This window comes from Ixodes scapularis, unplaced genomic scaffold (assembly GCF_016920785.2).
Source record: "Ixodes scapularis isolate PalLabHiFi unplaced genomic scaffold, ASM1692078v2 PGA_scaffold2__306_contigs__length_199485367, whole genome shotgun sequence".
NCBI classification, from domain to species: domain Eukaryota; kingdom Metazoa; phylum Arthropoda; class Arachnida; order Ixodida; family Ixodidae; genus Ixodes; species Ixodes scapularis.
The window spans coordinates 169951749-169965878 of NW_024609857.1; the positions used below are offsets into that span (position 1 = coordinate 169951749).

Consider the following 14130-nt stretch of genomic DNA (forward strand, 5'->3'; position numbering starts at 1 on the left):
CCTTTTTTCACCGTTTGCGTCTGGCCGAATACTTTACCAGAGGGAATACATTCCACTCCGATCATATGCATTAGACAAAACGCCTACAGTCTTTTTTTTTTTTTTTTGGAAAATAAGCTATTATTATTATCAGTCGAAGACATTTCACGACTACGCGCTATCGGCGGTCGGTGCGCCAGTGCAAGCCAGTGTCTCGAGGTGTGAAACAACGTCAAATGTGTTGCGTGGTGTTTTTGTTTGATACTTTTTCGAAACGATGCACACGATGTACCCCGAGTTTCAGCAAACATTAGTTTACTTTAGGTTTCTAAATTTGGCTTTTAGAAACAAAAAAAATTCCCCAATTATGTATTTTGTCGTTTTGCGTTCAAGAGACAATCTGTTATTTTCTGTATTGCGTATGTTATTTCAATAATTTGCGCCACTATAGTATGGTGTAGTTTTGAAATTTGTATCCTCTAAACGAGGAAACACTATTGTTCTTTCTTGTAAGGCGCTACCGGCTGTTGGTCAGCAAAGCATTTTGTCTTTAGTCCTTAGTTTTTAGTCTTTATTTATTGGGCTCTGGAGAGCCGCGGCACCGCGGAAAGGCAGCAACCCGTAGCATGGAGGCCCGCGGTGCCGCGTCTAGTGAACCTGATAATGTGATGAGTATGTACATGCATGATGACGACGACATGGATCTTGTAATTGGGGAGAATGGCAGACCGATTCGCAGAAGTCCAGACTTCGTGGAGGTGGGTTGGGCGGGTCAGCAGCGAGCCATGGAGATCTGGCACGCCGTTCGACCGGTGCATGAAGGAGCTCCATGAACATGATGGCGCTGCTGCTCACTGGGGTCCACTGGGGTCCAAGCATCAGGCTCCAAGGAGGTAGCCCAGTCAAAGTATAAGCTGCCGCTTCCGAGGAACCAGGGCTCAGATTAAGGCGCCGCCGTCGCTAGGTGCGTCGTCCTCTCAACTTCGTCGTCGTTGTGTTCTTTATTTATACGTGCATATATGTATAAATAAAATAAGATAGGATAAAAAGACACACAATGGAACGGCCAGCGGCGCGCCGTTCTAGTTATATTTTCAATTATTTCTAGGTATACACGCCTGAAAGACTTTTGTTCAGTTTGTGCCTGTAACCGAGCTAAAAGTTTACGTACACAGGCAAATTTAAAGCAAAATATATACAATGCAAGTGTTTCTGAACCTACATAACAATTGCTTATATTTGAAATCCACGGCACAAATTGTGATTGTAAACATCTCATTATTATATAGTCATATTATAACCACCACATTCTCAGTCAATATGCCGTCACAAACGCATCGTACAAATCTTTTTTTTTTTCGGTAAGCCTAATTAAATTTAGCTTGGCCCCAAGCTTTTTGGTGCACGGCGGAGTGCTAACTTCACAGGGGTAAAAAGCGGGCCGAATTCGAAAGTCTCGAGGAATAAAAAGTATTAATTAAAAAAACGAAATTTTAACTGCGGTATGTGCTATGAGTCGGCACTATTATATTCCTCGGAAACTTTAGGATCCTTCATTTCAGGGAGAAGAAATTTAAAATTTTGTCAAAGTGGCTCTTAGGACCCATTGTAACAATATTATATCGGGCCCAGGAATAAAAGGTAAACAATCCTGAGGTTTAAGTAGGTACTAAATAAGAGTGCATTAGTGCCCTCTATAGATATCCCGGGGAACATAAGGATTTATGCAGCAGTTTGGCTGAAATTATAATTTTACTGCGTTTTGCTGAGAATAGCCAAGAGAGGGCGCAAAGAGACCGTGTCCAGGAATGCTGAGGATGTGGCTATCGCTTCATTCAGTGTAAAATATGCTTTCTTGCGTTTTCCCACAAAATATTGGTGTTTCTGAGGTTCTATTTTACATCATGTTGAAGCAAATAAATTACCTCTGTAGAATTTGGTTTCTGTGCTTCTTAAATCGTACCGTAGCGACTGCTGCGTTCTGACTTAAAGTGAAACGAGTATACAGTGTAGGTTACGTTTTTATTTCATAGTAGTTATGCTTGCACTTTAGTTATACAAGGTGTTTCACAAGACGCGGGTCAGATCGCTCTCGCGAGAAGTACGCATCGCACAGAAAAAGAATTGATGCCATATTGATGTCTGTCCAATGGTTTATTTTGTTAAATGAATAACTAACTTTTTACTATCTCATCTAAAACGTGCGGTTTCAATTATAAACGTTCTATGCATCATCAAAAAAAACTTCAATTAGCTCAATCTAAAAAAAAATATGTAAGGCACTCGCAAAATCCTACGGCGTTTTGAAAAGAAAATAAAAACGCTCAAATTGGAAGCGTTTTGAAGTTTCGGTTTCCTTTTAAAACGCATATCCGAGCCTGCAGTCCTGATACCCAGTGGCCTAGGCGCGCAACGATCGAATGTCCGCCGCCAAGCACTCCTCGGGCTCTAGACTCGTCAAACACAAAGTTGGGGCCGACGTTCAAGGAGCGCACCGATTAAACTTTTCCGACGATGAGCTGGCGCTTTTTGCTCCAGCCGGGCGTCCAATGGGCGCGCTCCGCGAACTTTCGACTTCAACTTTGTGTGTGACGAATTTCGGGCCCTCGGACTGACGGAGGTGAATGCAGTTCTCCTTGCAGGGTCATTCAAAGAGTGTTTCATTCCATTGACCCCAGTCACACTGCCTTCCCTCCTATTGGAGGCGACGTGGGGGTTGCGCTTCTCGGCCACGGTGGAGCAGGACCGCTGGCGCGCTCTTTCATCGGGAAGCCAAACTTGAAAACGGTTTTAAGCGTTGTCTGCGAAGCGCCGTAAATTGCCGGGCACTCCCTTTAAGCGAAAACACGTCGGCGACACGTAAGCTACCAAAACGTTTACGTGACCACTCAGGCGAATTAAAGGCAATGAAGTTAACAAGGTTGACAAAGCGAATTAAGAGGAATCAAAGTTAATTAACATAAATTAAAGCGAATTAAGAATAATTACAGAGAAGTAAGAGTAGTAAATGGGAATTTGGAAGGACTATGAAGTGAATTGAAGAATCAAAGTCAATTAAGCGGAATTAAAGTGAAGTAAGATTAATCAAAGCTAATTAAGAAGGCCGACGAAACTAATTAAGATTTATTAGAGTGGATTAAGAAGAATTCTACAGATTTAAAAGGAATTAAAGCGAGTTAAGTGGATTACTAAGCGAATTAAGATGATAACTCAGCACATTGAGTAGGACGACTCAGCACATTAAAAATAATGACTCAGCACATTAAGAGGAATCACCTGGCGAGTAAATCATGTCTGTCATGAATGCATCGGCGCTTGAGCTTTCGCCCTCAAGTCGACATAACATAAGAAACTATGCAAATTGTTTTTAAGTGCCCGCATATCGTGGTTTTTATGAGGCCCAGAATGTTTCTAATTGAAACTATACCTCTTATCGTTCAAAAATATAATTAATCAAGAGTCATTAAGAGCCTGGTTACACCAAACATTATTAATTTTCTTAGAAAGTACCTTCATCAAAGACCTATACTGCAACCTTATTTCTGCGCAATGCGTACTTTCAACAGGAGTGACTTGCTGAACGTTTCGTGAAACGCCCTGCATTAATGTTTATTGAAACAAGAGTGAGTTTTAGAGCACCGTCGACACTCTTGCATGCGCACAACGCAAATATTTCGAAGAACGCTGCATTGTGTGTCACGATAACTTCCAGCACACGGAAATATAAACGGTGCGTAAGCGCAATCAAACTACCACTGCGCAGCAGCGAGCGGCAACGAAGCGTAATTCACGTACGCGCGCCCCGATAATGGTATAACGTACTTAGGTCGCGTACGTACGCTCTCCTGTGGCGCATACACAGTGGCAAGCACGGTCGTTTCTTTCGTACGTAAAACGTTTCGGGTTTTTCCCACGTTATTTTGAAACTCACTAACAGGAAACTAACACACTTGTTTCGAACCACATCCATTGAGTGCGTTCAGTCGTCTTAGCTGGGATCTCACAGCGAAACGGCGGACTCGAGTTTTGAACGAATTAGTACCTTGTATAGAAGTAGTTCCACAGATATGTGTGACTCTGCTGAATTGTGTCCACGTGCAATGAACATTCTTACTTGAGTATGAGGTGTGAACGGTCCAAACAAGATTTTATGTAATCGGAATACGACGGTATTTATACGAGAGACGGCTTCTAAGGACATACTATTAAGATAGCATGCGGGTCGTTGTAAAGTCTTAACACATGCAGATTTAATATATCTTGACGTTTAGTTTCATATCTGTTACTGAAAAAAAAAATGCAGGAACATATACGAGGTGTTGGGACCGAGCGGTGTCCGTCTGGTTCGTTTGCTGGGCAGGCGTGCTTCCGAAGCGACGATGACGCCAGGCTCGCTGAGTCAGATGACCTTAACCCGCGAGTGGCGCTCGACGAAAACAAACGGCCAGGTGCAGACATTGCAGAAAATGGTCAGGGGGGGGGGGGGGGGCGCACTCATAACGGCGTTTAACCCTGCCGCGGGCCATACGCAACAGAGGACACAAATGTGTCGTCTTGTCCCTCTCTGTGTTTATTGCTTTAGTAACGTAAAGTTCAACCAACGTGTTTACCCTCTAAACTGAATTTAGTTGCATGCAGCACGTATTGCACCATACAGAGATAGGGTTAAGATCGAATGGGAATATTTTTATGTCGTTATGGCAAGTTATTTCCCGGAAAATTAGTCATCAGCGAACATAACTGTGGTAAACAAACAAATGACTTCCAGAAGAAACACAAAAAGGTGGATCATTAATGTAGACAAGGAAATGGAGATGCCTAAGCACAGAGCGACGTAGCCCTACGAAGTGGACGCTGCGTTGTTGATATGCTGTCAGCTGCAACGAATTATGAACGGTTAACAAGAAAACATTGAAGCCATTTATGAGCTCTGGGATCAAGATTGAGTTCATGTAATTTATGAAGTAATAGTTGCTACATACCTTGTCCAAAGCGTATGAAAGAATCTAGAGTCGCTTATTGACGATTGGTCAGGAACGACGTTTAATTTTCCTGCGACAGATACGTGTGGTGTTTTGCAGGAATCTGCTTTTTGGAAGTCCTGTGAAAATGTAGAGTACAGATTAGATCCAAAAACTGTGACAAGGTTAGAAAACAGATTATGCTTTATGGCTTTTTGAGGCATTCTAGTGAGCGAGGTCAATAGCTAATCAAGTGGACAATGCTTGCTACGTGATTTATGGAGCGGAATCATATGTGCGATATTCCACTCAGCAGGCAGAAGACCAATAACGAGCAACTAGTAAAATGTGTTCGATAGCAGAACGGGATGATAAAAGCTTTTATTTAACGAATAACTTAAGGTGAAATAAATTTCAGCTAGGGGTGAAAGAAGGTGTAAGGGATCAAACTATGATTTCTAGGCCACCTGGATCAATAACCGCGCAAAACATAGCTGGGTGTAGAGGTCATTCAGATATCTGTAGTTACGAAGACACTGCTTTTAAGTATTTTTTTAAAAGCGATTGCACATTGGTGAGTGAAGGTAAAACTACCAGATCTAATAACGAGGGTGATATTTTCATCATATTTTGGGTTTACAACGCGCCTGAATTTTGTCAGTCGTTAGCAGGAACGGCAAAGTGTTTTGAAGGTATTAGACTGACTTTTCTTAGAGCCGTTACGTATTCATTGAATGCAAGCTGATAAGCAATTTGCTTGGCTTTATTAGGGACACTTGGTTATCCACTCTATTAACAGTATCCCCAAACCATGGGGATGTCACTTCAGTGTCTAAGCAAAAGAAAGTAGTGTGCAATTTGTGCTAGGCCACCAAATGCAGATCTGTACTTCTTTATTTATTTCGCAGGTTCATCACGTAGGGAGCAGCGATAACAAACCTTTCGCCCCCTAAGGTTTAGCGGCTCAAGATAATTACATAATGACACAAAAATCTACAAAACATAACACAACTCTACAAAGCAAATCAAAGCAAAAGAAAAGAGCAAATAGCAGCATATTCATTTGGTAGCAGGCACTCTAAATAATCGGCAGTAAATATTAGTCGTCTTACAACTAAAACAGAACAATACATCAAAAACAATAAATTATATATAGAGCTGCAACGATATTCGGTTGGAATGTTTTTCACTTTACACGAGCTTACTGGTACTAGTGGAACCCAAGTGCACTTGCACGCAATGCCACTGACCAGTAAACTCCTTTGTCGCGGTGTTATTTAAGGGACAAAAGCGAGCGTCTTTCAATTTCTCCTTCGCAAACATTTATGACGTAGCGGTGGAGGGGGGGGGGGGGGGGGGGCGCAGCACTGGCGCACCCAAAATGTTCGCCTAGGGGGGGAAGGGGTTGTGAAATTTTGACAACCGATCGGTGGGCGGGCCGGGAGGGGTGGGCGGGAATTTTGCCCTTTTTTTATGTCCGTTTTTTTTTTTTTCGTTCGCACGCGCCATTGCGACATTTTATTTCCACTGCGCGAATTCATTTTAATCGCATCGACACGATTGCATTCTTCGGTACGTGCATTTATTTATCAAGAACTGTTGTTTTCCATTCATAGAGTGCAGTAACCTTTTTTGAATTTTTCCACCATCGCACCCGCGTATAATCAGGCCCGGCACTGAATGGGGCAGCCTAGTCTTTAAATCGTAGACCGTTGGGGACGAGTCGTTTTGGAGAAAATGTATTTTCCCATATTTAGACATACCCACCCAGCTCTGCACAAATTAGTATTGCTCTGTCTGATTTCCAAATAATGAAAAAAATAAAGTCTTAATTTTCTATGAACATTTGAAGGTAAACGTTCGGCAGCCCTCTGCCTGGTTAGGAACAGACATGAAGCGAAAGATAGGAACTCTAGCCAAAACTTAAATTTTTTGGTTAGAATCTTTATTTTTCGCTTTATGTCTATGAAAATTTAGTAGAAATGCACATACTTCAAGTGTTTGTTTTTCTTTTTCTCTTCACACTTCCTTCACAAGTGAGCGTTAGCGTGACTGAGGATGTCTCGTCTGCAAAACTTTGTTGTTCAACGTTGCACCAGTGGAACGAGGTTACCTGTCATGCAAATAAGGCCCGACCTGTGTGCAAGCCATCCGAACAGCGGCAACGCATAGGGACCAGTCACGGGACAACGGGGGGAAAAAACGTGGCCGAAAGATTCTCATTAGATTACATGATTACCTGACACGAAATATAATCGAACGTTTACCCAAAAGAAACCATTAATTTTCATTTTCTCTTTGTGTAACGTGATTATTGCGGCCCATCGTTTGATTTAGTGTGCCAATTTTTACAAACACAACACAGTGGTTCTCAGCACTAGTCTGAGTAAATACACGTAAATATAAGAAATAATAAATTCAAATTCAAATTCTTTATTGATCCCTGAATCAGAGCAAGGAGGCAGAAAAAAAAGCAACTGACACGCTGTTTGACTAGCCTCTGCCCCCATAGCAGCCCAGGGAGGAACAAACATAAACGTAAAGACACTAGCGTTTGACAAAAGACAACATCATCTATATTGCTAAAAAGAAGCATGTAAACAAAAGGGAGAGAAAAAAGAAACGAAAAGTATGTCAAAAATAGCAACACGCGCAAAACGCATACAATCGTGTTGCACTAAGCTTTTTTTTACATGGGAGTAATTATTAGACAAAAAAGTGAACATATTTGTTTGGCCGACGTATTGAAAATATCTATACCGAGTTCATAAAAACGATTCAGAAGATGGGGGAAGTCACATTTTAGCATTGATTCCCATAGTTTGTTCTTGAATGTGGCAGTATCCATATCTCAGCATTACGAGTTGGATAATTTGCTTGTCTAAGTTCAAGTTGGCAAATTGATAGATACATATTTTCGTTCTGTCTAAATGACCTTTTGTAGGAAAGTGCAAGTTTATAAACGTAGTGATTTGGAATTTGTACTATATTAAATTTATGAAATAATGGCTTGGTATGACTATTGTATGCTGCATGACATAAACTTCGAATTGCTTTTATTTAAGATTATGTATTGTTTTAAGATTTGTAGCAGTCGTGTTACCCCACACTAAAAAGCAATAGCTGTAGTATGTGTAAAAAAGGGACTTTTATATAAGTAGCATAACAGAGAGGGGAATCATATTGTGGTATTTACATATAACCCCAACAACTTTCGATAGCTTATTACTTATCTGTTGCACAGTTTAGCCCCAACACAGGTATTCATTAAATATTATTCCTAGTACTTTTACATTTTCTACTATATCGATTTCATTTCCACCAATTAAAGGGATAGTCATGTTGGTACATTTTGCATTACGTGATCTGAATAGAACAGTTTTATTTACATTTATTTTTAAGGAATTTATTATTGTCCAAGCATTTAGCTTATCAAGATATTGATTTGCCTTTTCTATAACTTGGTCAGCGTCGTTCCCTGAGAAAAAGAGAAAGGTGTCATCTGCATATATGATGTAACTAACGGTATCATCAATATTTACTATATCATTGATATATAACTCAAAAAGAAGTGGCCCCAGTATACTGCCTTGAGGCACGCCTGCTGTTAATTTCCTGAGATCAGATCTATTTTTACTGAGTTCTACACACGAATAGCGGTTTTCAAAGTAACTTTTAATCATCTCGAGAGCGACACCGCGAACACCTAGCATGTATAACTTTTGAATTAACGTTACGTGTTTGAGGCGATCGAATGCTTTCGAAAAATCTATAAACACTCCAAGTGTAAACAGTTTGTTTTCAATATTATTTAAAATTAATTATTTTTGCTCTAAAGGCCCGTTCACACTCTTGCGACTGCTTGCGACCTCTTAAACCTGGGTTCCTTAAAACTTCTTAAACCAGAGAACACACTGGCGCCATCTATTGGGAAGCAGTGTAAACTCGGCGGTCCGGCATATTTTTTTTTTATTTCTCGCGCAATATCCTTTCTTTTTTGGCTCGAAAAGCTTTTGTCAATGTTATAAACGAGCCTTTCTATGGGTATTACGCACATTTGACCTCGGAAATCCCGCAAAACCTTCGCTTTTGTGAAATGCAGTTCTAGGGTCACCACATAGATGGCGCCACAATGTCAGTGTGTTCCCTCATTCTAGAAACATTTAAGAAGCTGTAAAGGCCCGTTCACACTCTTGCTACCGAGTACGACTGAAGGCCCGTTCACACTCTTGCGACCGAGTACGACTGAGAGAGACGAGATCTCTTACAACTTCTTAAATGTTTCTAGAATGAGGGAACACACTGACATTGTGGCGCCATCTATGCGGTGACCCTAGAACTGCATTTCACAAAAGCGAAGGTTTTGCGGGATTTCCGAGGTCAAATGTGCGTAATACCCATAGAAAGGCTCGTTTATAACATTGACAAAAGCTTTTTGAGCCAAAAAAGAAAGGATATTGCGCGAGAAATAAAAAAAAAAATATGCCGGACCGCCGAGTTTACACTGCTTCCCAATAGATGGCGCCAGTGTGTTCTCTGGTTTAAGAAGTTTTAAGGAAGCCAGGTTTAAGAGGTCGCAAGCAGTCGCAAGAGTGTGAACGGGCCTTGAGAGAGACGAGATCTCTTACAACTTCTTAAATGTTTCTAGAATGAGGGAACACACTGACATTGTGGCGCCATCTATGCGGTGACCCTAGAACTGCATTTCACAAAAGCGAAGGTTTTGCGGGATTTCCGAGGTCAAATGTGCGTAATACCCATAGAAAGGCTCGTTTATAACATTGACAAAAGTTTTTCGAGCCAAAAAAGAAAAGATATTGCGCGAGAAATAAAAAAAAATATGCCGGACCGCCGAGTTTACACTGCTTCCCAATAGATGGCGCCAGTGTGTTTTCTGGTTTAAGAAGTTTTAAGGAACTCAGGTTTAAGAGGTCGCAAGCAGTCGCAAGAGTGTGAACGGGCCTTAACAGTGCGAGTTCAGTAGAACGACCTTTTCTAAACCCATACTTACAGGGTGTCAGGATTGAAAATTTTTCACAAAAACAGTATAATCGATAATGTAAATTTTTTTCTACATCTTTCGAAACTATCGGTAATACGGAAATAGGCCTATAATTTCCTAAATTATTTTTATCCCCAGCTTTATGTAAAACTGAAACTTTTGCCACCTGAATTTTCTTAGGAAAAACCCCTGTTTGCAACGCTAGATTAAAAATATGTGTCAAACACGGAACAATACATGCTTAATAGGTTTAATTTGAAGTTGATAAAAATCACTGCTCCTGCTATTTTTTAAGTCTTGAAAAACTGAGTATAATTCATCTTCATCAGTTGGATGAAGAAACAAACTGTCATGTACGCTGAGCATGCATTTGGAAGCATGCTTACTGTGTGTACTATGAAGGAGTTTGACAAAGTATTCATTAAATTTTTCTGGTAAAGCAACACCACTTAAGTCAATACCATCAATTTTAAATGTTGTTATCTTATCTAGATGCAATCCATTTTTCATTAAATTATTCCACTTCTTCCAGACCACATCTGACCGCATATCCCCATTGAACAAATTGTTGAAATATGTGTGTTTAGCTTGCCTTCGGGCTGTAATTACCACGTTCCGTTTTTTTCTGAAGGCAGACAAAATTGCAACATCTTTGCAAAGTACAAATTTATGATAAAAAACATTTTTCTTTTTAATAATTTTTAATACTTCAGACGTAACCCAAGGTTTACGGGATTTATGGTGAACTTTAAGCAATTGATATGGAAAGCAACGATCATTAATATACTAAATTAAAAAATAGTTAAGGGCTTAATCAGCCGAAACACTAGACAGAACCACTCTCAGTCCTCAGAGTTCAGTTGTTCAAAATTTTCAAGGTTTTTGCGCTTACGTTTCTGAAATAGACATCTTGTGAACTAATTTCCTTCCTTTTAAAGGCTATGCCAGCAAGCATATAAATTGGCAGATGGTCACTAATGGTTTCTCCCACTACTCCCGAGATTACATCGGACTCGCACACATTTGTTAAGAACAGATCGAGCAATGATTCGTAATTAGGTGTAATACGAGCAGGCTGTACAATAACATTAAGCAAACCGTGCGACTGAAATAAAGAAAGGAACTCTAGTTGACGTGAAGAAGACGTAAGCATATCTGTGTTGAAATCACCACCACAAAAAACCATTAACTCATTTTCACAAATAAACCTCAAAAATACATCAATAAATTCAAGAAAATCAGTAATATTTCCACTTGGCGGTCGATAAAAAACACAACATACAGATTTATGGTGTTTTAACGTCAGCATATCGTAGTCATTTGTGATAATCATAAAATCATCAATCACGACACACTCAAAACTTTTTTTAAATACATGCATACACCACCACCTTGTTTAACATTACGACATAAATTGAAATGTTCATAATTTTCTAGCGCGTCAACTTCATTCCTTGACCTGTACCATGTTTCGGTCAACATAATTACATCGTACATAAAATCAAAACTCCCCAAAAATATGCCTAGTTCCTCGATTTTATTTCTTACCGATTGTACATGAAGGTGAAACAGACTAAACGGTACATTATGTCGGTGTTTAAAAATAAGCCCAACTTCCGCGACGACAAATATGGCTTGTCATTCATGTTTAGAAAAAAAATATTAGAGTAACCAACTGAAAGAGCAACGAAATTAGTCTAGTTTTGACAAGTCATCCTTCGTTGCTATTATATAGGACCGAGCACCATCCTTCTCTCTTACAAAGACCTTTTCATTCTTATATCAGACAAACTGATACCCCTCCGCCTTTGCCCGTTCTTTTGTTTCCCAGAGAAGCGATTTTTCCTACAACGTCAGGTTTTCCGAAATAAAAATCTTGCTTCGAGCACGTTTCAAGCTTGACCGTTTATATAGCCACAGGTCTCGCGTTGCCTGGCTAGGAAAGCGAACAATGATTCCGGGTGTTTTATCTGGACGTGAAGCAAGTCTGTGCGTTACGACAACCTGATCTGTGGTGAAGTCGGGAACATCAAGTTGCCTTGCCAGCTCATTTAGTTTGGCCATGAGGTCTTGATTTTCACTTGTGGGGATCCCGTGTATTTCTAAGTTTTGTTTGCGGTTCCTCCGTTCCAGGTCGTGAACTTTCTGCTTTAGTTGACCAATGTCTGCTCCGGACCCTGATTTCTCTAAGTTTGTAACCATTTTCTTCAAGTTTTTAATTTCCTCGTGATGCTCACCAGCACGTTTTAACAGATCGCCGTAATTCTCCGACATATGGTGAAGGAAGTGTTCCATACCATCCACCGTCGCCTTTAAGTTTAGGAGCGTGTCCAGCTTTGCATTCATAGCCATTAACATGTTTGCTGCATTCATTTCGGTGTTTTGTGTTCGGTTTTTGGCCAACCGCAATTGCAGCTGCAGACACCGATGATTTAGCTGTCTGGACGTGCGAGGTCAGAGGACCCTCACGTACAGACTGAGACACTAGCGAAGAAGTAGACGAACGTCGAGCGTGCAATTTGCAAGTGTTGCATACCCAGTGATCGAGACTCTCCTGTGGCATTGACTTAAGAAAAGTTTTTGTAACTCCAGAGCACTTCCCAGTGTGATAACACTGCTCACACTCTGAGCATTTAATGGAGGAACTTTCAGATGCCACCGGTTTCTGGCATGAAATGCAGTCACTCATTTTGAAAAGATGCTAGAAGAGGAAGCAACACAAAGCAACACGATAGCAGACCAGCGGAATGCAAGCAGTCAAACACGCGGTGAAGATCCAGCGAAAACAGTGCTTACCTACAAAATCAGAAGCAGCGTGTCAGATTAAGTTGCTGAGGTAAAGCATTCCGCCGCTCTGCGATGAACCGCTCCGCCTCCAGCGCTTTTGTAGAGCACTGTACTGGACGCTCGATGCCGCTGCCAGTCCTTTGGTCGACTGATCACAAGACTATCAATCACTCATACGTAGTAGTAGTAGTGAGCGCGTGCGGCGACGACAGGATGGCACGGCAGCGATGCACTGGCCGAAAACGTCCCAGCCGAAAACCCGTACAGCACGGCTTGCTCCGAAGTACCGACGATGTCTCCAAAGTCAGAAGCAGCGTGTCAGATTAAGCTGCCGAGGTAAAGCATTCCGCCGGTCTAGGTTCTGGCAATCCAATCAAGTAAAATATGCAAATCATATTCGCTTAAATAGTCTCAAGGAAGTCATAAAACGATCTTTGCTCTCCTTGTTAGTCAACACGTGGAGTAATGGTGAAGTCCCAAAAAGCGAAAAAAGAAGAAAAAAAAAATAAAAGGATGCTCGTTGCGACTAAACTCATTGCGACTTTTCCTTGGCTCGTGCGGTCACGTTTTCTTAAAAACTTGAGACATAGAAACTATGACATAACTTGAACAAGAAAGAAAAACCAAGCAAGAAAGACATCCAAAAATAGGGGCCATTTCTAAAAACCGCTAAAAGTTAAAATATATCAATCGCGAACTTAACGTTGATAATTTCAACTTTCAGGTAATTTTATTAGCTAGATGTAGTGTTGGGTAAAGTACACCTAAAAGGTACTTCGAGTAAAGTACAAAGCAAAGTAGGCGTGGTGTACTTCAAGTAAAGTAGTAAGTACACTGGGTGCAATGCACTTGAAGTAAAGTACAATAAATACAATGTACTTTAAAAATAAAGTACAAGTATTTTAACACAATCATTCATGATGCCCTCTAATTTTCCTATACAGCGATTTTTTAACTGGTATGCATTGCCTAGGGGATTATCAGGGCTGCACGGCCTATTTTCAAAAACAGCGGCGAATATTTGATAAGGTGGCCACAGAGTACTTATTTTCAGGAATTGAGCCAAGTTCCTGAAAATCACTGTATAGTGATTTTCTTGCACTGGATTGTTGCACCCAAGGGGGTTGCATTTACTAGGAGAGAGCATGACGTCAGCCCTGTAGCTTCCTCAAGCAATCCTCTCATAGTGGAGTGCCCTCACCTTAATTTTAAAAAAAGCAGCGAGTGTGCAAGCGAGCTGGTGATAATTATTCATAATGTCACATCTGAGATTGGGGTGCGAAAAAATTAAGGAGCTTTCAAGTCGAAGGAAGAGACGAAAGAGAATATTTCAAAACATGTTCCCAACGTTCTCCCCTGTTGTCTTTTCCTTCGACTCGAAAGTTTAATTTTTCCGCACCG

General features: G+C 40.8%; 1 protein-coding gene across 1 annotated transcript in view; it reads left to right on the forward strand.

Moving 5' to 3' along the window:
- Positions 1-14130, forward strand: part of LOC121836654 — a 72048-nt gene that overhangs the window by 11912 nt on the left and 46006 nt on the right. The window lies entirely within an intron of this gene.